Consider the following 22386-nt stretch of genomic DNA (forward strand, 5'->3'; position numbering starts at 1 on the left):
TTATCGAAAACTTTTACCAAAAGCTGAAGTCTCACTTTAACCTTACCTAAAACGCCAAGTTTTATTAGCTTTTCCTTGATCATTAATCACGAGTACTTCCCAGATTTGCATTAACCTTTATCATTAAAAACATATTGGGTGACTTGTATCCAACATATGTCACCCTTTTCTACTAAAGCGCATTCAGCCAACCTTTACTGAAGTGAAGCACACTTACCAATATCTCACACCTAAAGAGCAAATCAGTAGGGATCCAATAGACTAGGATTTTATACTAATCCTACCAAAACCGATTAGAAAAAGTGAGGGACAGAGTAATTTATACTAGCAAAATCGATTAAGAGAGCAAAACACTTACACTAGAATCGGTTGAAGTAGAAAGAGTAGTGGCGACACAGAGGATATTCGACCCTTGAGACTTGTATGGTGGAAAAGGTTACTTGGCACAAAGAAAAGTAGAAATTATTTAAAACTAGAGGTGAATCAAAAAAAGAACTGAGTAAGGGAATAATGGAAAACCGGCACAAAGAAAAAGAAGGAAGAACAAGGGATTTTCGGCTTTTAGATCTTTGGAGAAAAAGGTGTTTTCTGGCTACAAGGTGAGGGAGAATTCGACATTATCCTGGAAACCTCACATTTGGCACCTATTTATAGTCTATAGCCGAATTCCTAAGCCCAAATTCCCAATTCGGCTCCAGCTCTTCTTCACTCCTTATCTCCTACTTTTTCTCCCTGATAACTCCCTAATCCCCTCCTGAAATTTCTCCTCTTATCACTCCCTACAATGTTCATATCCAACGCCACCACTGTCCATCCCTTGCCTTGCATTTGACGCCACTTGCCACTCCACCACAAGGCTTTCTTGTGTCCAATTCTTCCTTAATTTATTTAAAAGCCAACCTACTTGCCAACAAGGTTCTTTTAATAATTTAACCATAATTTCCTTCACCCCTAAGTTCGAACTCAAACCTTAACCAAGACCTACTATCACATAATTAACACTTGACTAGGAATGTTAAGCATAATTTTTATCGAAACCAAAAAAAAAAAAAGTTTAAGATTTCGGGATTTTTGGGGCGTTACATACCCAATAAAAAAAGGGGAGAGAAGAACTCCATTAGAGAATTCAAGAGAAAGAAAGGATAGCATCTTAGAAGAGAACAGAATATAGATGTGAGGAAGGGGATGAAAAATCTATCTTAGTTTCTCAAGCAATCCAAAAAACCAAGAGGAGTTGGAGTGTGGAATTAACTTCCTGCAGTTTTACCTTTATTTTCTATATTGAATTTTCTGTGATTCAAAAAGAATTGAGAAATTTTGATGAATGATTCTATTTTGGTGTTTACTTTTCCACCTATGAACTAAATTTTTTCTAGGTTAGAGTTGTTTGGGCGAATGTGTTATTATCTTTAATGCCTAGGATTTGAGATTGTCTATATCACTATTGAATTCAATTTGTCCTTATTTTACATACATGCTTGCAAGCTCTAAACATATTTGAATGTATGTTGTGTTCTTAGGTGTTTTTAATTTTGAAAAGGTTAAGAATACTAGATCTTGAATTGTTTGATGCAAGCAAATACTTGACAGAATATTCGTAGCACTCTAAACATAGATGTTGGAAGTTGTACAGAGAGGAAGTTCGTTGCAATTACCAATCCCAAGTTCCGTAAACATACATAAACTTAGATTTTTAGCTTAAGATCTAGCTAACGAAAGAGGTAGGTCACAATAGCGAATATCTAGGCAGTAGATTGGACAATATTTTGCCATGGCATTATCTTGATATGAGCATTCCTTCTGAACAATTCCAGCCTTCTTCATTCAACAACAGAAATACTCTTGATATTCTATGTGAATTGACACATCATTTTATTTATCATATCAATTCTTTGTTCTTTATCATTCAATTTCAGTAATTCATTATTCTAGTTTCTTATTCACTTTGAGATTATTTCCTAATATTTTAGTATAATTAACAGTATTATAATAACATACTTAATTTCTTACGAATTTCTGATCCTTGTGGAAATAATACTTACTTATCACTTTATTACCTGAATGGTGTGTACACTTACACAATTGCATTAGTTATTTTACACACAATAGCCACCTTGAGGAGCAGTTTGTGGAGAAGCGGCTGTGAGAAATGGAGGAAGCCTCCATGATTTGTCACCAAACTTACCAAAGAGTTTGTTTTTCCTTTCACTTCTTCTTAATTATTCAAATATGTTTCAAATTATTTTGATGTTTTTCCATTAACAATGATAGCTTAATTTTGTCTAGCTAGAATGATTACATTAAATTGATGAAGTTCATATTATTCATATTTATGATGTTCTGTGCCTCAATCATTCATACTTTCAATTAAACTCATGCATGTATTTCATTCATTAAAATTTGATTGAATGCACTAGAGTTAGTTGATCAATCCTAGCTAGATGATGATTAATAGACGCAATAATTGAAAGGTGCATGCTTGATTTAGATCCTAGCTCGATTAAATTAAAGTTTTGTAATAACTCGAGAGAGCTTAATTACCTTGCATAACTTTTAGATTTTTGTGATTAATTTGTCTCAAAACTAATTCATTCTTGCTACTTCTCATAAACTATAAGAAACCCTTAGTTAAATATGATCATGGTAGTATGATTATTTTCTAAATATAAGATTTTGAAAGAACTTCTAACTGGTTTCAAGTTAATGAAAGATCAAGTTGCCATGAAATATTTTTTGGAACATTTTCAAACACAATGAAAGATGAATTGAATCAAATGTTGTTATTACTCTAGCTCATTCATGTTATTATTGTTGAAACTTGTGAATTTACTACTAAATTATTACCTTGCATTGCATTTCATCTCATTTACATTTAGATTGATTTAATTTAATTTAATTTTAACATCTATCACCCAAATTATTGTGTTTCCTTTAACAACTTGTAAATTCTTAATTTTGCAATATTTAATTAACATTTACAGTCCCTATGGAGACTATAACTCTTTTACTTATTTATTACTTGATAATGACTGTGTACACTTGTACAAACCTAAGCGTTATAATAGTTTCCAGTCAACATTCTTTTAAAACAAAGCTTTATACATATCATCATTACACACATGTCATCTTTCCTATTCTTCATTTACTTATCGATTACCAAAGATGTCCTTACCATTTATATATCTATATATATACTTTTAATTGAATAGTTTTCATGCAAGAGTTAGGATAGAGACTCATTTGTTCCTTACCTAAACTATAGTTGGAAGCTCTAGACTCAGACATCCATCACAACCCAACAACAACAACTACTTAAAGAACATAAATTCAACATTAAAATCTGATAACATCCAAGTCATAAATAACCATCATGCAAGGCCTAGTATTCATAAATTATTGTTCATATAACTCTTAAAAATCATACTCTTTCAAAACTTAACATGCAGAGCTATAATACTTACCAAGAGATATAACATCCAACGATTATTCTAAAATTTTTTAATTTACAGTCTAACAAAGAATGAAGGAACATTTAAGTGACAAAAGATTCAATAAGTGTTGTTGAAGGAAGGAAGAGCCCTCACAATAATCTCCTCTCACCATATATACTCATCCTTCATTAGTGGACGATAACAAGTGTCATTAAATCAGTAGTTGTCCTTTATTTGGCCTACAAAAAACCCGGAGTATTATAAATAAGAGTCTTGTCTTGGTAATAAACTAGATAATATCACGAAACCCATCTAGCAGAGTGCTTAAATAAACTGGACGCACTACAAATTTGACGATAACTTTCACTCAGCTTATCTCTTATATAACATAATAAGAATAACCTAAAACCTTTGTTCACCCCTATGGGGGTTACTATGCACCACATTCCAATTCACCAGAAAACTGTAAAATGGCGTATTATACTACGCCAAACAGATAACTTCTACGCTTTAAACACATATCCGCCAAACTTAGGATGTGACAAAGTTTGTTGATTGCCTCTATTCCCTCTGAAACTTCTTTAAATCTTATCTTTTAAGTTTATAATCATTAAAGTTCAAGGAATCAGTGATGACCTTCTGGAGGTAATTGAAGTTCACCCAACTCAGACTAAGAGGACTGATGAACGCCAAATTATACATAGTTTTACCCCAAAACTTAGCATATTTATGGATGTTTACTACTAGATTTGTGGATTTTGGTGCTCTTAATCCGATTATTTCATGTTTTGTACTCAGGAGAGCACCAAAAGTCAAAAGAATCCAAAAACGAGCTAAAAAGGGACAAAATAGACCAAATCGAGAAGATCACACGGCCTAACCTTGCCACTTGGGCTGCTCACACGCCCGTGTCCTTCTAGAGTGTCGACCAAGGCTCTCATGATTCACACGTCCTAGTCATTGACCCACATGACCGTGTGCAATTTAACAGATCGAACACAGCCTGCCAAACACGTCACACGGTCGTGGCATACGGGTGTGTCCCTTTTTCAAAAAGTTGTATTTTACACAGAAAAGGGTACTTAGGGAGGAAGAAAGCCAATCCAAAGCCTATATAAACACCCTAAGTATGACCTAGAAAAGGGCCCTCTTCTAGAACTTTTCTGGAATACAGAACCACATGCCAGGAATTAATTGAAAGAAGCCAGACGATCCATCCCAAAAGCCAGAGCTACTCCAAGACTGAAGATCTCTCTCAAAATTCCTACAGGGGTTTTAGAGTTTTCTTTATGTTTTGTTATTTACATACTTTTGAGATGTACTCTTATCTTATTATGAACTAAACCCCTTAGATATCTAAGGGGGTTGAAACCTATGTTAGATCTTGTTATTATTATCTAAACTGTATGATAAATACTTGATTTGTTCTTAATTATGTGTTCTTAATGCTTGAGTTAATATTCCGGGTATTAATTCATGATTTGATGTGCTTATGCAGAGGAGCAAAAGTCCTTATCTAAGAGTTGATTTGGCATAATCAAGAGGAGTTGATCGAACGCCTAGAAATAGGGTTACGAGATTTTGTCGGATTAGGGTGAAACCTAATATGGGAGTCCATAGAGTGATTTACTGCTTCCCTAGGGGTTTTAATTAAGAAAGAAATTTTGATTCATTCAACTGAGGGTTAGACGTTATTAGTCTCGAAAGGGATAATAACAAAGGTTAGGGAGTCTCACGGATCAAGTCAAGTGAATAAATCGTCTGGTTCAGAGTCACATAATAAGTGGAATCTAGGTGGATTCCTTCTTAGGTGTCGTCTTTATCAAATTAATTTTCTTCAAGTCTGTTTCCAAGTTTTCTCTTTACTTAGTTTAATTATTTAATTAGTTTAATAAACAACCCCTCTCTATTTCTAGGTTAGATAATAAAAAGATAGTTATTACTAGTACTTTTGGTTCCCTTGTGTACGATAGCCCGGTCTTGCCATTACTATACTATTGTTCGATATGTGCGCTTGCCTTTTCGTCGTGATAATGTTAGTCTAGGTTTGATCTTCATTATAAATATTTATTACTTATTACGAATCATGCAATCAAGTTTTTGGTGCCGTTGCCGGGGAGCTGAAATATTAGGAACGCTAAATTTTTATTGCTTTAGTCATTTATTTTTCTTGCAATTTTATTTTATTTCATTATTTATTAATTTACTTTTTTTCTCTCTTGGAAGGTTTTTATAGTTTATGACTAGAAGAAACCCGTCAGGACCATTACTTTTTGACGAAGAAATCGATTGTACAATTCGCAAAAATCAAAGAGAAATAAGGCGCACCTTAAGATACATGGAGAAAAAGCAAGAAGACAATACTCAACCTCCAACCGACAAGATGGATGAAAACCAAGGCGATCAGCTACCTCTTGTAATTGCGGCTAATCAAAATCCTGCTCTACGTACTACGTATGATTATGCTAAACCTTTTTAATAGGAACTGAATCTAGCATAGTTAGGCCTGCTGTAGCTGCAAATACTTTTGAACTAAAACCTAACACTATTCAGATGATACAGCAATTCCTTCAGATTGATCGTTTGCAGGATGAAGATCCCAACGCTCACTTAGCAAATTTCCTGGAATTTTGTGATACATTCAAAATCAATGGCGTTTATGATGATGCCATACGTCTTCAGTTGTTTCCATTTTCAATGAGAAACAAAGCTAAACAGTGGTTGAACTCGGTACCACGAGGGTCTATCACTACTTGGGAACAAATGACCGAGAAATTTTACTAAAATATTTTTCGCCGGCTAAAATGGTTAAATTACGTAATGATACCTCTTCTTTTGTGCAGATGGATTTAGAAAAACTTTACGATGCATGGGGGAGATACGAGGACTGACTGAGAAGGTGCCCTCACCATGGGTTACCACTTTGGCTGCAAGTACAAACATTCCACAATGGTCTGAATCCCTCGACTCGGCAAATGGTTGACGCAGCTGCTGGCGAAACTATCAAAAATAAAACACTGGAAGATGCCTACGAATTTATAAAGGAGATGTCACTGAATAACTATCAGTGGCAAGTTATGAGGACAAAGCCAACGAAAACAGCCGGCGTTTATAACATCGATTCGATCACCATGCTCTCTAACTAGGTAGAACTTCTCAATAAAAAGATTGACGGTTTACTTGGTTCTACGCAGGTACATCCAGTAATGATGTGTGACTCAAGTGGCGGAAGTGTGCATACAAAATACCAATCCTTCAATCCTACAACTGAAGAAGAACAAGTCAACTATATGGGTAACAATAACTTCCGATCTCAAAATAACCCATACAGTAATACTTATAATGCAGGTTGGAGGAACCACCCAAATTTCTCCTGGGGTGGTCAAGGGAATCAAAAGCCACAAAATCCTCAAGGTTCTCAACAGCCACCTTATCAACAAGAGAAGAAACCAAACCTTGAAGAGATGCTTTCTAAATTCATCTCGGTGTCAAAAACCCATTTCCAAAATACCAAGACAGCACTTAAGAATCAACAAGCAACGATCCAAGGGCTCAAAACTCAGATAGGCCAGCTATCTAAACTAATCTCTGAACGACCATAAGGTAGCTCACCCAGTAATACTGAACCTAATCCGAGTGAAAACCTCAATGCAATTAGTACTCAAGATAAGGAAGGATTCATTGCACCTGAGCTAGAATTACAGCAAGACAACGCGATGAACAAAGGTCGAGAAGAGGTAAACGGCGATGATCCTAAACAGGTAAGTACGTATTATGAACCTCATGTGCCATATCCTAAAGCGATGACAAAAGATAGAATAGAAGAACAATTCAATAAGTTTGTCAAACTCTTAAAAAAATTATATATTAACTTACCATTTATTGAAGTTCTTTTGCAGATGCCCAACTCAGCAAAATTCTTAAAGGAACTTCTGACCAATAAAAGAAAATTAGACGCTACATCACATGTGGAACTCAATGCAGTCTGCTCAGCTATTCTAAAGATTACGCTACCTAACAAATTGAAAGATCCAATGAGTTTTACAATTCCTTGTTTAAATGGTAGTTTATCTGTGAATAATGCTTCAGCTGATCTAGGGGCAAGTATAAATCTTATGCCATATAAAATGTTTAAACGACTAGGTCTTGGTAAACCCAAACAGACTAGGATGAGCATACAATTGGCTGACAAAACAGTTAGATTTCCTAAGGGTATTATTGAAGATGTTGTCGTTAAAATTGATAAATTTATTTACCCAATAGACTTTGTCGTCTTTGATATGGATAAGGATAATGAGGTACCTTTAATTTTAGGACGACCCTTTTTAGCAACTTCCAGAACCATTATTAATGTAGGCACAGGAGAGCTAACACTTCGTGCAGGTGACGACACAGTAACACTCCAAGCACGCAACTCATTCAAAACCTCTAAAACTCAAGATCATGCTATAAAACCTGTCGATGATAAAACTAATATTCAATCGTCCTTCCAGGAACCTCCTCCAACGAAGACAATGAAGACAATGCACTATTATCATGTAGAGAAAAAGACACCCATGAGGAACGAAGACTTCAAATAGAGGAGCTAGATAAATGGCAATCACATAAACTGAGAACACACGATAAATCAAAATTATGCCAGAATAAGTTTGATACCTCCCCAAATTTACTTAAGGTTGGAGATAAAGTTTTACTAGATGCCGTGGACCCTCACATTGTTAAGACCAACCCGAATAAAGAAACACCTCTTACGGTACTTAGTATTTTCCCATTCAGTACAGTCGAGGTAAGTCACTCCAAGTTCGGCACTTTTAAGGTAAACAATACCCATCTAAAACCTTATTTTGTCAAGGCTAATAACAGGAACAAGGAATATGAACTCGTCAAACCAGCCTAACCATCCACTAGAGAGGTAAGTCGAGCTTAGACTATAAATAAGCACTTCTCATGAGGCAACCCGAGCACTAACATATTTTGATTTCTTATTTCTAACACTTTAAATAAAAAAATATATTTTTGAATTGAAAAGTTTTTCAGAACACACGGCCAGGAACACGGGCGTGCCTAAAGCCATGGAAAACCAGGGGAAGAGACACGGTCGTGTGATACAACCGTGTGAAAGTAGCACATGATTTCCCCAAAACATGGGATGCGATAAATCCCCATGGCCATGCGACATGGCCGTGGGTGAACTTCATAGGTGACCACAGGCGTTCGAATGAACAACCATGGGCGTGTCAGGGGCAAGGCTCGATTCTGTTTCTTCGACTCGGACGTGTGACACGCCTGTGCCGTTAAGCCGTGGACAACAATACACGGGCGTGGTTCCCTAACACACGGGCTTGGGAGAAGCGAACAAAGCTAGGCACGGCCGTGCGATATGGCCGTATGCCACACATGCCCAAGACACACGGGTGTGGGATAGTCGCCGGGCATGACTTAAATCGAAAAATTCAAAAAACACAGGCTCACCCTCAAAGTACACGGGTGTGGCCCTAGGCCATGTAACCCTCCCCTATATAAGTAAGCCACTATTCATCTTCTTCTTCCTTTCATAACCCTAGCCGACATTTACCCTTCCCCACTCCCTAATCCCTATTCCGGCCACCATTCCCCAGATTCTCACCTCCCCAACCCCCAAACCACCCTCAAATCCACTTCCCTTGCATTAATCCCCACTTTCCCCTCTCTATACCCTCTATTTTTTCCTCTACACGGCTATATCCTTGCATCACACGCCCGTGCTCGCCACCAACACGCCCGTGCACCACCATACCGCAGTCTTTGGTTCACTATCTCAACCTTGTTTGTTTAATTTGTGTTGCTACATTAGTATTCTATATACTCTACATAGATATTGTTAATATTTTCCAATTTATTCTAATTAAGTTAGGAATTTGCTTTAGTATTTTCTATGTTTGAATTGTTAGCATATGCTAGTTTTAGGCCTCCTGCTTATCTGCTAATGCATATTCGATTCTATAAATGATCATACATTTTTAGGTACATTATGTCGTCATCGAAAGGCAAGAAGGTCGTGGTCCCATCCTTAAAGAGACGTAGGGGACGGGGTTCTTCCTCGGTATATGCTACAGTCGAAGTTCGGCACCCGTTTCATGAATTTCTGCAAGCTTCGTAGGAAGAGCTATTTCAGATACTCGTGCACGACCCCTCACTACAGGTTGCTGCATCGACTGGGCTACCATAGAGCAAGTCCAGCTAGCTGATGCCATCCGCGCCCTTCTATCCACAGACCCATGGGAACGGTTCTTCGCTATCACCGAACCCACTTATTTAGAGCTAACTTTAGAATTATGCTCTACTTTTCATTTACAGGTGGTGATGACGAACAATGGTGACCCCGGCACCATTCACTTCCGATTACGCAGTCTAGTTCGCGCGATGAGTGTCCCAGAGTTTGGAGTCGCTCTGGGACTTTACACTGATGAGTTTATGGAGGAGGAGGACATGAATGCACTACCACGCAATATCCACATTTCTCCCTCCTTGTGCTGGAAGGCTTTGGCACCACTCTCTTCCACCTACGACCCCAGCCGCTCGAAGGCCTCAGCTCTCCCCCCTTCCCTACGGTATTTCCATGCCATATTGGCACACACCATGACTGGAAGGAGAGGGAGCACCGGCGTTGTCAACACCCACGACGCCTACTATTTATGGTGCATGGCGAATGCACACGTGACTAACTTGGCATACTTTATCGCCTTCGCCATTCATCATCAAACCGAGTGGCATCGAAAGAGAGTGATCTCTATCGGCCCTTACGTGATGCACCTTGCCAGACACTTCAGCCTACTCAACACCGTGGCCTAGTCATTAGTGCTTACACTGATAGGTCAGATGTCCCCACAGGGCATCACGACTATGTTACACATGAGGATGATCGAGCGCCGACATGGGACCGATCCTCATCAGTAACGTCTCACTCATCCCATTGACGAGGAGGATCTTGAGGACATTCCTAATAATGTCCCCCACAACACGAGGAGCCTTCGACCACTTCACCTAGGGAACGACCAGTTCATGCGGCTACTTCATTGGCACACATTTCCAACCGACTCACTCACTTCGAGCAGTATTACACTACACAGTTCGAGATGATTCTTGAGCTAGATCGGCGACGTGATAGACAAATGGATGACATGCAGCAGCTGTGCCAGCTCTTTCACATCACCACTCTAGCGCCACCACCTGAGCGCCCCACCGACGAGGATCATTGAATCCTCTTATCTTTTTATTTTTATTTTTATTCTTCTTTTTATTTTTAATTTCATTTTAATTTTATTATTTTCTTTTGAAAGACATATCTATATTAGTAAATTCTACTTACTTCATTTTTCTGGTATTTCTAACAAGTAATCCCACTACGCTCTCTTCTACACCAACTCTTAATAAGCTCTTCATGATTCTACAGACTTCCAAGCAAAGCTGCTAGGAATATTTTACAGAAAGAGGAAACAAATAGGGAACAATACAAAATGAATGCCATGTTCAACGACCCATTTCTTCATCTAGCCAAGAACAATGGCAGCTACAACTTTCCCTAAACACTCCAGCCTTAGAATCAAGCTCTGCATCCATATAACAGGGAGTTTCACCTACTTTCCTCTTATGATTTTCTTTATTTTGAATAATCTATCTTTGTACATTGAGGGCAATGTACATCTTAAGTGTGGGGGGTGAACATGAAACCTAACTTTTTGTATTATTCTCAAATCCCTGAATTTGGTCTTGTACTGAAGTAATTTTCTCATAATCTTGATCGAATGAATTCTGATTGATCTATAATTATTGTTGATATGTCATGAATTAGACCATGGGAATTATGCATGATTATTTGATTATAGGACGTTAGAGAATCGAGCATGATAAGTTGATATTTTGAGAACTAAAATTTTTAGACTATTTTCCTAAATTGAGGTATTATCTTGAAATCTTAAGTATATAGGAATGACATCAAAAACCCAAATTTTTGGTGAGGTTTTTTATCCTTTTGAGCATATAGCTTTCTTTCTTGCTCACTTCTTTTGTGGTTTGAGTGTGTCAACATTGAACTGTTATTCTAGAACTTGCTTCGATTATACATGTCGAGATCACACATATGATTTGATATATTGAGATGATAAAGGCAGTTAGGATTTAACCCATTTATTCCATAAAAGGCCTTCCCACATAATTAAACCCTTAGTGAACCCCCTTTGAGCCTACTAACTTTTTTTTTATTAATTAACCTTCATCATTAACCCATTAACCTATTATTGTTGAAATCCTCCTACTTAATTTACCTTTTTTTTTATCGAGATAAAATTTAATATTGTTACCTCACTATGTTCACCATTTTTTGTTACTGAATCATGAAGTATGATTTTTATATTGTAATGGCTTAATTCGTTCTAAAAAAAAAAACTCAGTATTATTATTCTCAACAAGCTAAAGTTGTCATGAGCTCATGTAATATTGTTATAGATATTTGTTTGTGGTTCAGTAATTAAGTTTTTAATAATGGGGTAATATATTGAAATTATCTCGATTCTAACCTTTATCTTTTCAGCTTGTATCCATACTTGTAACCTAAACCCCGTTACAACCATGCAAAGAACTTTTGATTAGTGTATCATATCATTTACAAGTGGTGGAGATTTGATTTTCTTGCAAGCCTATGGTAATAACTTCTCATGTTAGACAATCAAGTGCTTAATCTTGAACCTTAAACACTTTGAGTGATTTGAGTGAATCTTTAGTGAGGATGTCATCTCTTGTATATCTAGGACTAAAGTTAATTACTTAAAGGAAGGAGATTACCTACGATTTTATTATCAAAATATTCGATTTAGATTGTTTGAGGTTTTTAATGCCCCTATAGTTGAATTCTCACTATATGATTTTTTGTGGGATAACTTGTAACATTATCAGTAATGATTATGTGATTGAGAGGAATGAATTCTAGCAGTAAATGAGAGTTTTGCTTGAGGAAAAGAAAATGCTTAAGTGTGGGGGTATTTGATGAATGCCAAATTATACATAGTTTTACCCCAAATACTTAGCATATTTATGGATGTTTACTACTAGATTTGTGGATTTTGGTGCTCTTAATCCGGTTATTTCATGTTTTGTACTCAGGAGAGCACCAAAAGTTAAAAGGACCAAAAACGAGCTAAAAAGGGACAAAAAGACCAAATCGAAAAGATCACACGGCCTAAGCCTTGCCACACGGGCTATTCATACGCCTGTGTCCTTCAAGGGTGTCGACCAAGGCTCTCACGATTCATGCAGCCTGGCCATTGACCCGCACAATCGTGTGCAATTTAACGGATCAAACACGGCCTGGCAAACACGTCACACGGTCGTGGCATACGGGCGTGTCCTTTTTTAAATAGTTGTATTTTACACGAAAAAAGGGTACTTAGGGAGGAAGAAAGCCAATCCAAAGCCTACATAAACACCCTAAGTATGACCTAGAAAAGAGCCCTCTTCCAGAACTTTTCTGGAATACAGAACCACACACCAGGAATTACTTGAAGGAAGTCAGACGATCCATCCCAAAAGCCGGAGCTACTCCAAGACTGAAGATCTCTCTCAGAATTCCTTCAAGGGTTTTAGAGTTTTCTTTATGTTTTGTTATTTACATACTTTTGAGATGTACTCTTATCTTATTATGAATTAAACCCTTTAGATACCTAAGGGGGTTGAAACCTATGATGGATCTTGTTATTATTATCTGAACTGTATGATAAATACTTGATTTGTTCTTAATTATCTGTTCTTAATGCTTGAGTTAATATTTCGGGTATTAATTCATGATTTGATGTGCTTATGCAGAGGAGCCAAAGTCCCTATCTACGAGTAGATTTGGCATAATTAAGCGGAGTTAATCAAACGCCTAGAAATAGAGTTACATGATTTTGCCGGATTAGGGTGAAACCTAATATGGGAGTCCATAGAGTGATTTGCTACTGCCCTTGGGGTTTTAATTAAGGAAGAAATTTTGATTAATTCAATTGAGGGTTAGACGTTATTAGTCTCGAAAGGGATAATAACATAGGTTAGGGAGTCTCACGGATCAAATCAAGTGAATAAATCATCCGGTTCAGAGTCAGATAACAAGTGAAATCTAGGTGGATTCCTCCTTGGGTGTCGTCTTTATCAAATTAATTTTCTTGAAGTCTTTTTCCAACTTTTCTCTTTACTTAGTTTAATTAATTAATTAGTTTAATAAACAACCTCTCTCTATTTCTAGATTAGATAATAAAAAGATAGTTATTACAAGTACTTTTGGTTCCCTTGGGTACGATATCCCGATCTTGCCATTACTATACTATTGTTCGATAGGTGCGCTTGTCTTTTCGTCGTGATAATAGTTAGTCTAGGTTTGATCTTCATTATAAATATTTATTACTTGTTACGAATCACGCGATCAAGGACCCACAACAACTTGGTGTGAAGGGCCAGGTTGGATCGTAGTAGGGGCAAGGCCTCTGCCAGAATCTTTTTAGTGTCCTCCTGTTAATTTGTTTCAGAGCTTCCTCATTGGATTGGCGTAGATGCTTCAACTCTGATAAATTTCATTGTTCTTGAAATTTTAATTTCTCATCCAAAGATGACTTTCTGACCCTTAGTCGATTGATTTCTTCTTCTATCTGCTTGGCCCGAATTTCTAAAATTTCATATTTTTCCATCCAAGAAGAGATGGAGGAGTCAAACTCTTTAATCTATCTTATAGCTTCCTCATGTGTATGGTGTAGTTGAGCTAAAGACTATTTGACATAATGCACAGTTTCTTCTAAGCCCGCCAGATTGATTGTAACACCCCTAACCTATATCCTTTGCCGGAATAGGTTTACGAAGCATTACCAGAAGTTTACAATTCAAAACTATCAAAAATTTAAAACATTTAAATTACAACATCATTCATAGCAAAATCAATTGATACGTGATATTCGTGACAGGTTTTAAAGATTTATGAATGAATCGTTCTTGAGACTAACTTATTATCATAATTAAGGCAAGTGTACCTATCGAACATAGTGTAGTTCAGCAAAATCAGATTGTCGAACCCAAATGAACACGAGTACTAGTATTTACTTCCTTTTTATTATCTAGCCTAAAAATTCAGAGGTTTGGTTATCTAAACTAATTACTAAACTAAGAATGCACAGAAAGAAAATTTGGGAAAATACTTTTGGGAAAATTCGATGTGATTAAGACAATGCCTAAGGAAAAATCCACCTAGACTTCACTTGTTATTTGACTATGAGTCAGACAATTTATTCATTTGACTTGATCCGTAGAAATCCCTAAGTTATATTATTATCTCTCTCGAGACTAATAACCTCTAACCCTAGGTTGAATAATTGAAATCTCTTTCTAATTAAAACCCTAGAATTGCGTTAACTCGATCTATGGATTCCCTTATTAGGTTTCACCCTAATCCGACAAAATCTGATCACCCTATCTTTAGGCATGCAATCAACTCCGCTTAATTATGACAAATTTACTCTTAGACAGGGTCTATTCCTCCTCAGAATAAGAGCATAACTTGAATCAATATCTTGGAATATCAAAACAAGAATTAAGAACACATAATTAAGAACAAGTCAAATATTTATCATACAATTCAGATAATAATAACAAGATCCGTCTTAGGTTTCATTCCCCATAGGTATTTAGAGGGTTTAGTTCATACTTATGAAAGAAAACATCTTAAAAGCATAAAGATAACAAAACATAAGAAAACCCAAAACTCCTGAAGGAACTTGAAGGAAGATCTTCAGTCTTGATGAGAATCCGACTTCTAAGATGGATCAATCAGCTTTTCTTGAGTAATTCCCTGCTTCCTACTCTGTGTCCCCTTCTTAATTGCCTCCTCAGATGTTTAAATAGGCTTTTCGATGCCTAAGAGCCCTAAAAGTGGGCCTTTTCCAAATAAGACTATACTTGGGCTCGGCAGGGACACGCCCGTGTGACATGCCCGTGTGTGATTACTCCTGCCCGTGGTCAAGGCTATTGAATAGGCACGGGTTTGTAGTCTACCCGTGTAAGTTGTACTTCAATCCTGCCAAACGGACATGACCATGTGACACGCCCGTGTGAGGAAGTCCAGGCCGTGTTGATTACCCACGTGGGTCCATTTTCTCCATTTTCGGCCTATTTCTTGCTCTTTTTACTCTCCTATGCTGCCCTAAGTATAAAACATGAAATTAAAGGATTCAGAGCATCGAATTCACCAAATCTAAGGAGAAACCATTCATAAATGGGCTAAGCATGGGAAAAAAATATGTATAAATTACAGTTAATCAAATACCCCGACACTTAAGCATTTGCTTGTCCTCAAGCAAAAATCCTCAACTCATAATCAAAATAAACTCTTTTCAATTTATAATCCCTATCAATAATATCTCAAAATAATCCATAAGTATTCATACGTTGAAAATTCAACTAAAATATATCAGAGTTTCAAACATTCCAAGTTGAGCAATTTATCATGAAAACATAGGTGTCTCCCCTTATCTAAGTGATTACCTTTGATCAAAATATCGCAGAGTTTAACATCCTCACTAAAGATTTACTCAAATCACTCAAGGTGTTTAAGGACATCAATAAATGTGCTCATTATTCAATATGAAAAGTTATTACCATAGGCTTGCTTGAAAATCAAATCTCCACTACTATACATTGAGCTGATTGATAAACTGTAATATATACATATTTTTACCCCATGCTTAACGCATTTTATGGATGATTTTCCCTTAGAATTGGTGAATTTGATGCTCCTAATGCTTTAATTTCATGTTTTATACTTAGGAGAGCATAGGAGAGCGAATGGAACGAGAAACGGGCCAAAAACAGAGAAAATGGACCAAAGTATGAAATAAACACGGCTTGGACTTCCTCAAACGGGCAGACCACACGGCCGTGTCAATTTGGTAGGCTCGAGCACAGCCTGAAGTAATCGCGTACGGGCGTGTCCCTACCGAGCACAGGTTAAGTCCAATTTGGAAAAGGCTAATTTTGAGGGCTCCAAGGCATTCCAAAGCCAATAAATACACCCTAGAGAAGGAAGAAAGAGAGGCACACAGAGAGGAAGGAAGGAATTACTCGAAGGAAGCCGATTGATCCATCTCAGAAGCCATTCACCATCAAGACTGAAGATCCCCCTCAATTTCCCTTCAGGAGTTTTGGGTTTTCTTTATGTTTTGTATTCGTTATTATTCGAAGATGTTTTCCTTTTTAGTTATGAACTAAATCCCCTAAATACCTAAGGGGAATAAAATCTAAGATGAATCTTGTTATTATTTTCTGAATTATATGATAAATACTTAACTTGTTATTAATTATTTGTTCTTCATTCTTGTTTTCATATCCTAGGATACTGATTCAAGATAAGCTCTTATTTAGAGGAGAAATAGACCCTGTCTAAGAGTACATTTGTCATAATTAAGCGGAGTTGATTGCGCGCCTAGACATAGGGTGACAAGATTTTACCGGATTAGGGTGAAACCTAATAAGGGGATCCATAGATCGAGTTAATGCAACCCTAGGGTGTTAATGAGAGAAAAGTCTCAATTATTAAATCTAGGGATTAGATGGTATTAGTCTTGAATAGGAATAATAACATAACTTAGGGATCTCTACGGAACAAGTTAAATGAATAAATCGTCCGATTTGGAGCCAGAATAACAAGTACAGTATAGGTGGATTTTTCCTTAGGTATTGGCTTAATTGAATCTATTTTCCCAAAAGTAATCCCCCAATTCTATTCTCTGTGAGTTCTTAGTTTAGATAATTAGTTAGTCAAAACAAAACCTCTTTATTGTTAGGCTAGATAATAAAAAGACAGTCATTACTAGTACTTTTAATTCCTTTGGGTTCGACAATTCAGTCTTGCTAAAACTATACTAATGTTCGAGAGGTACACTTGCCTACATCGAGATAATAGTTAGTTTTAAGAACAATTAATTATAAATATTTAAAACCTATCACAAAATAACGCGATCAAGTTTTTGGCGCCGTTGCCGGGGAACTAAGATATTAGGAATGCTCAATTTTTATTACTTTAGCCATTTATTTTTCTTGCAATTTAATTTAATTTTTATTATTATTTATTAATTTACTTTTTCTTTCTCTTGGTAGGTTTTTATAGTTTATGACTAGAAAAAACCCGTCAGGACCACTACTTTTTGACGAAGAAATTAATCGGACAGTTCGCAGAAACCAAAGAGAGAACGAGCAAGAGGATGATACTCAACCCCCAACCGAAGAGATGGCTGAAAACCAAGACAATTAGCTACCTCTTGTAATTGCGGTTAATCAAAATCCTGCTCTACGCACTATGTATGATTATGCTAAACCTTCTTTAACAGGAACTGAATCGAGCATAGTTAGACCTGTTGTAGCTGCAAATACTTTTGAACTAAAACCTAACACTATTCAAATGATACAACAATTTTTTCATTTTGATGGTTTGCAAGATGAGGATCCCAATGCTCACTTAAAAAAAATTTTGAACTATGCGATACATTTAAAATTAATGGTGTTTCTGATGATGCCATTCGTCTTCGGTTATTCCCTTTTTCATTGAGGAACAAAGCTAAACAGTGGTTGAACTTATTACCACGAGGGTCAATCACTACTTGGGAACAAATGACCGTAAAATTTCTATTAAAATATTTTCCATCGGCCAAAACAACCAAATTACGTAATGATATCTCTTTGTTTGTGCAGATGGACTTAGAAACTCTTTACGATGCATGGGAGAGAGACAAGGACTTACTGAGAAGGTGCCCTCACCATGGGTTACCATTTTGGATTCAAGTTCAAACGTTCCATAATGGCCTGAGTCCTTCGACTCGGTAAATGGTTGATGCAACTACTGGCGGAACCATCAATAATAAAACACCTGAAGATGCTTATGAGTTTATAGAGGAGATGTCACTAAATAACTATCAGTGGCAAGTCATGAGGATAAAACTAACGAAAATAGACGGTGTTTATAACGTCGATTCAGTCACCATGCTCTCTAATCAAGTAGAACTCTTAAATAAGAAAATTGATGGTTTTCTTAGTTCTTTACAGGTTCACTCAGTAATGCAGTGCGAAGCAAGTGGAGGTGGATCAAGCAATTTGGAATACCAACCTTATGGCCACAACATGGATACGAGTAGTTAAATTACATGGGTAATAATTCTCGATCTCAAGACAATCCATATAGTAACACTTACAATGCAGGTTGGAAGAACCATCCAAATTTCTCATGGGGAGGCCAAGGAAACCAGAGACCACCTCCAGGCTACCAACAACCACCCTACCAATAGGAAAAGAAGCCAAACCTTGAAGAGATGCTCTCAAAGTTTATATCGGTGTCAAAAACTCATTTCCAGAACACCGAGACAGCACTTAAAAATCAACAAGCATCGATCCAAGGGCTCAAAACTCAGATAGGCCATCTTTCCAAACTAATCTCCGAACGACCACAAGGTAGCTTGCCAAGTAATACTGAACCCAACCCAAGGGAACCACTCAACTCGATTAATGTTCAAGATGAAGAAGGATTCGTTGAGTCTAAGCCAGAACCGAGGCAAGAAACTATGGTAAGCAGAGGCCAAGGTGAGGTAGGTCATAATAAAAACAAATCAGTGAATGTCGAATATAAACCTTGTGTGCCATACCCTAACGCGACAAGGAAAGACTGCTCAGATGAACAATTTGGTAAATTCCTTAAACTTTTAAAAAAATTACACATTGACTTACCATTTATTGAAGCTCTATCACAGATGCCAAACGCAATGAAATTTTTAAAGAAGCTTTTAGAAAATAAGCAAAAGTTGAACAAGGAGTCGCATGTGAAGCTAAATGCAGTTTGCTTAGCTATTCTGCAAAATAAGCTACTGAACAAATTAAAAGATCCAGGGAGTTTTATAATTTCTTGCTTAATTGGTAGTTTAGATATTAATAATGCATTAACTAATTTATGGGCTAGTATTAACGTCATGCCCTACAAAATGTTCAAACAATTAGGTCTTGGGAAACCCAAACAGACTAAGATGAGCATTCAATTAACAGATAAAACTATAAGATTTCCTAGGGGTATTATTGAAGATGTGCTAGTTAAAATAGATAAATTTATATTTCTCGTGGACTTCATTGTTCTAGACATAGAAGAGGATAGCAACACTCCTTTAATTCTAGGAAGGCCTTTTTTAGCAACTGCTAAAACCATCATTGATGTTGGCACAGGTGAACTCACACTCCGTGTGGGAGACAAAACAATCACCCCTCAAGCTCGCAATTCTGGCAACACATCGAAAATTGAAGGTGATCATTTAACCCATTCTACTGAAACTAACAATATGGTACAACCTACTTTGCAGGAAATGACTTTGAAGGAAGCACATGAGTCATTCTCAAGCAATAGTAGAGGACCTATTCATGAAGAATGAAGGCTGCAATAAGAGGAGCTAGATGAATGGCGAACACATAAACCAAGAACACACGATAAACCAAAACTACACCAGAACGAGCTCGATACCTCTCCAAATCAACTTAAGGTTGGAGATAAAGTCTTACTAGATGCCGGAGATCCTCACATTGTCACTGCCAGACCAAATGAAGAAATCCCTCTTACGATACTTAGTATTTTTCCATTCGGTACAGTTGAGGTAGGTCACCCCATGTTCGACACTTTTAAGGTAAACAACACCCATTTAAAACCTTATTTTGATGTGATTGAAAGCAAGAATGAGGAGTATAAACTCCTCGAACCCCCATGACCATTCAACGGAGAAGTACGTTGCGCTTAGACTATAAACAAGCGTTTCTCGGGAGGCAACCTGAGCACTAACTGCATTAACTTCTTTAAAATTTAGTCTTCAACACCTAACTTACTAACGGAGCTCTTGAATACAGGTCTTCCACAGAGACACGTCCAAGCACACGGGCATGCTTAGGGCCATGTGAAAATAGGGCAATGATTTTTCCAAACACGGACTACGATAAAATGCCACAACCGAGTGACATGGTGGTGGTTGAACCTGTAAAAACAACATGTGTGTGTCACACACCCATGTCGAAGAACCGTGGGTGAACCTGTTAAAACAGCACGGGCGTGCGACATGCCCGTGTCTAGCACCCATGGTCAAACATGTTAGATTGACACGGGCGTGGGTCTACATACATGGGCGTGGGAGAAGCGAACAACGCCGGACACAGCCGTGCGACACGACCGTGTACACCCACACGCCCAAGGAACACGAACGTGTACTAAATGTTAGAAGCGCACAAATTCAAAATTCGTGAATCACACGGGCTGAAATTGGGGAACACGGGCGTGTTACCTGGCCGTGGGCCCCAAAATCTATAAATAGGCTGCACTATTCATTGTCTTCTTCACCCAAAAACCCTAACCCTAGTCGCTGCAAGTCCACACGCCCTCCTTGCTATGCCCGTGCGCCGCCTCTAACTCTATTTTTTATGCCCATTCTCCTCTTTCTAGCGTTTGTTCACTCTTTTCTCGTTTATTTTTACTGATTTCTAGGGCAATTTGTCATAATAATATGAAAATTTTCATGTTCCTTTCTTATTTTTATCATACAAATGTTATATCTAGAATAGTTATTATCTTTCTCATGTTAAAATTCTTACTCATTACGTGATTTCTCTACTCCATTTGAATAGTTTACGTAAATATCCATGATTTCTCATGCCTTTTGTGTTGACATTTTTGTTTATCCATATATTCTTTGCAAAATTTTATTTTATTTTTAGTTATTCATGCTACTATCATGTAATGCCATAAAAGTATGGATTAGTTTAATTAAAATTGTTAAGTGTTCATAGTTGTGGCTGAAATTATGATTTTTATTTAAAATTTGTATTCTTTTTACTTTGACCACTCATCAAGACGACTTGATGATTCTATTTGCAGGTACCATGTCATCAGTACATTGTAAAATAGCCGCTGTCCTTACTTCAAAGAAAAGGAAGGGAGCGTCATCTTCCTCGGGTTCTACCGCGGAAGTTCGCCACCCTTTCCTGAGGTTCCCCATTGGGCCCCAAGAAGAACTATTCCAAATACTCCAGCCCCGACTTTTAATTGCGGGCCACTGTATCGACTGGGCTGCGGTAGAACAAGTTTAGTTGGCTGAAGTGATTCGGGCCCTCCTAACCACTGACCCTTGGAAGCTTTTCTTTGGGATCATCGACCCGACGTATCTCGAGCTTACGATGGAATTATGCTCCATATTTCATCTTCAGACCGTGATGATGAACTACGATGATCCCGGCACAATCCAATTTTGCCTAAGCGGATTAGTCTGCCAGCCCAGCATCCCAGAATTCGGTACGATGCTGGGTTTATATACGGAGGAATTCAAAGAGGAGAATGACTTGCATGCTCTCAACCACCATATCCATCATTCTATTTCACGGTGCTGGGACACACTAGTACCATGTGGGGCCACCTACAATCCTAGCTGCTCTAAGGCATCGGCTCTTCCTCCATGTTTGAGGTACCTACATGCCATTTTAGCTCACATGATTATAGGAATGCGAGAGAGCACCAGCGTCGTCAACACTCACGACGCCTATATTTTATGGTGTATGTCGCACGGGCACGTCATTGACCTTGACTATTTCGTCGCCCTCACGATTCAGCACCAGATGAAGCGGCATAGGAAAGGGGTCATCTCCATTGGCCCTATGTTACTCGGTTGGCTCGACACTTCGGGCTCCTCAGCACTGCAGCCCAAGAATCATTCTTAACCCTCATTGGCCAGATGTCTCCACAAGGCATCTCGAGCATGTTTAGCATGAGGATGATCGAAAAGCGCTGAGGAACCTACCCTCCTCAATATCGTCTCACCCAATCTACCAAGGAGGAGGCCTTCGAGGACATTCTTGATGATGTCCCTGCACAGCATAAGGACCCACCGACTCAGCCACC

The 22386-nt window shown here is 37.7% G+C and overlaps 2 non-coding genes across 2 annotated transcripts; both read right to left on the reverse strand.

The window, feature by feature from the left end:
- Window positions 1-6241: 6241 nt before the first annotated feature.
- On the reverse strand, window positions 6242-6348 carry LOC128287239 (small nucleolar RNA R71). The gene has a single exon (XR_008277934.1). It is a non-coding gene; the product is annotated as a small nucleolar RNA R71 (small nucleolar RNA).
- An 11789-nt stretch (window positions 6349-18137) lies between these two features.
- LOC128287737 (small nucleolar RNA R71) lies at window positions 18138-18244 on the reverse strand. Its single transcript, XR_008278437.1, has one exon. It is a non-coding gene; the product is annotated as a small nucleolar RNA R71 (small nucleolar RNA).
- Between the last annotated feature and the right edge of the window lie 4142 nt (window positions 18245-22386).

The sequence above is a fragment of the Gossypium arboreum genome, chromosome 13 (assembly GCF_025698485.1).
Source record: "Gossypium arboreum isolate Shixiya-1 chromosome 13, ASM2569848v2, whole genome shotgun sequence".
In the NCBI taxonomy this organism is placed as follows: Eukaryota; Viridiplantae; Streptophyta; class Magnoliopsida; order Malvales; family Malvaceae; genus Gossypium; species Gossypium arboreum.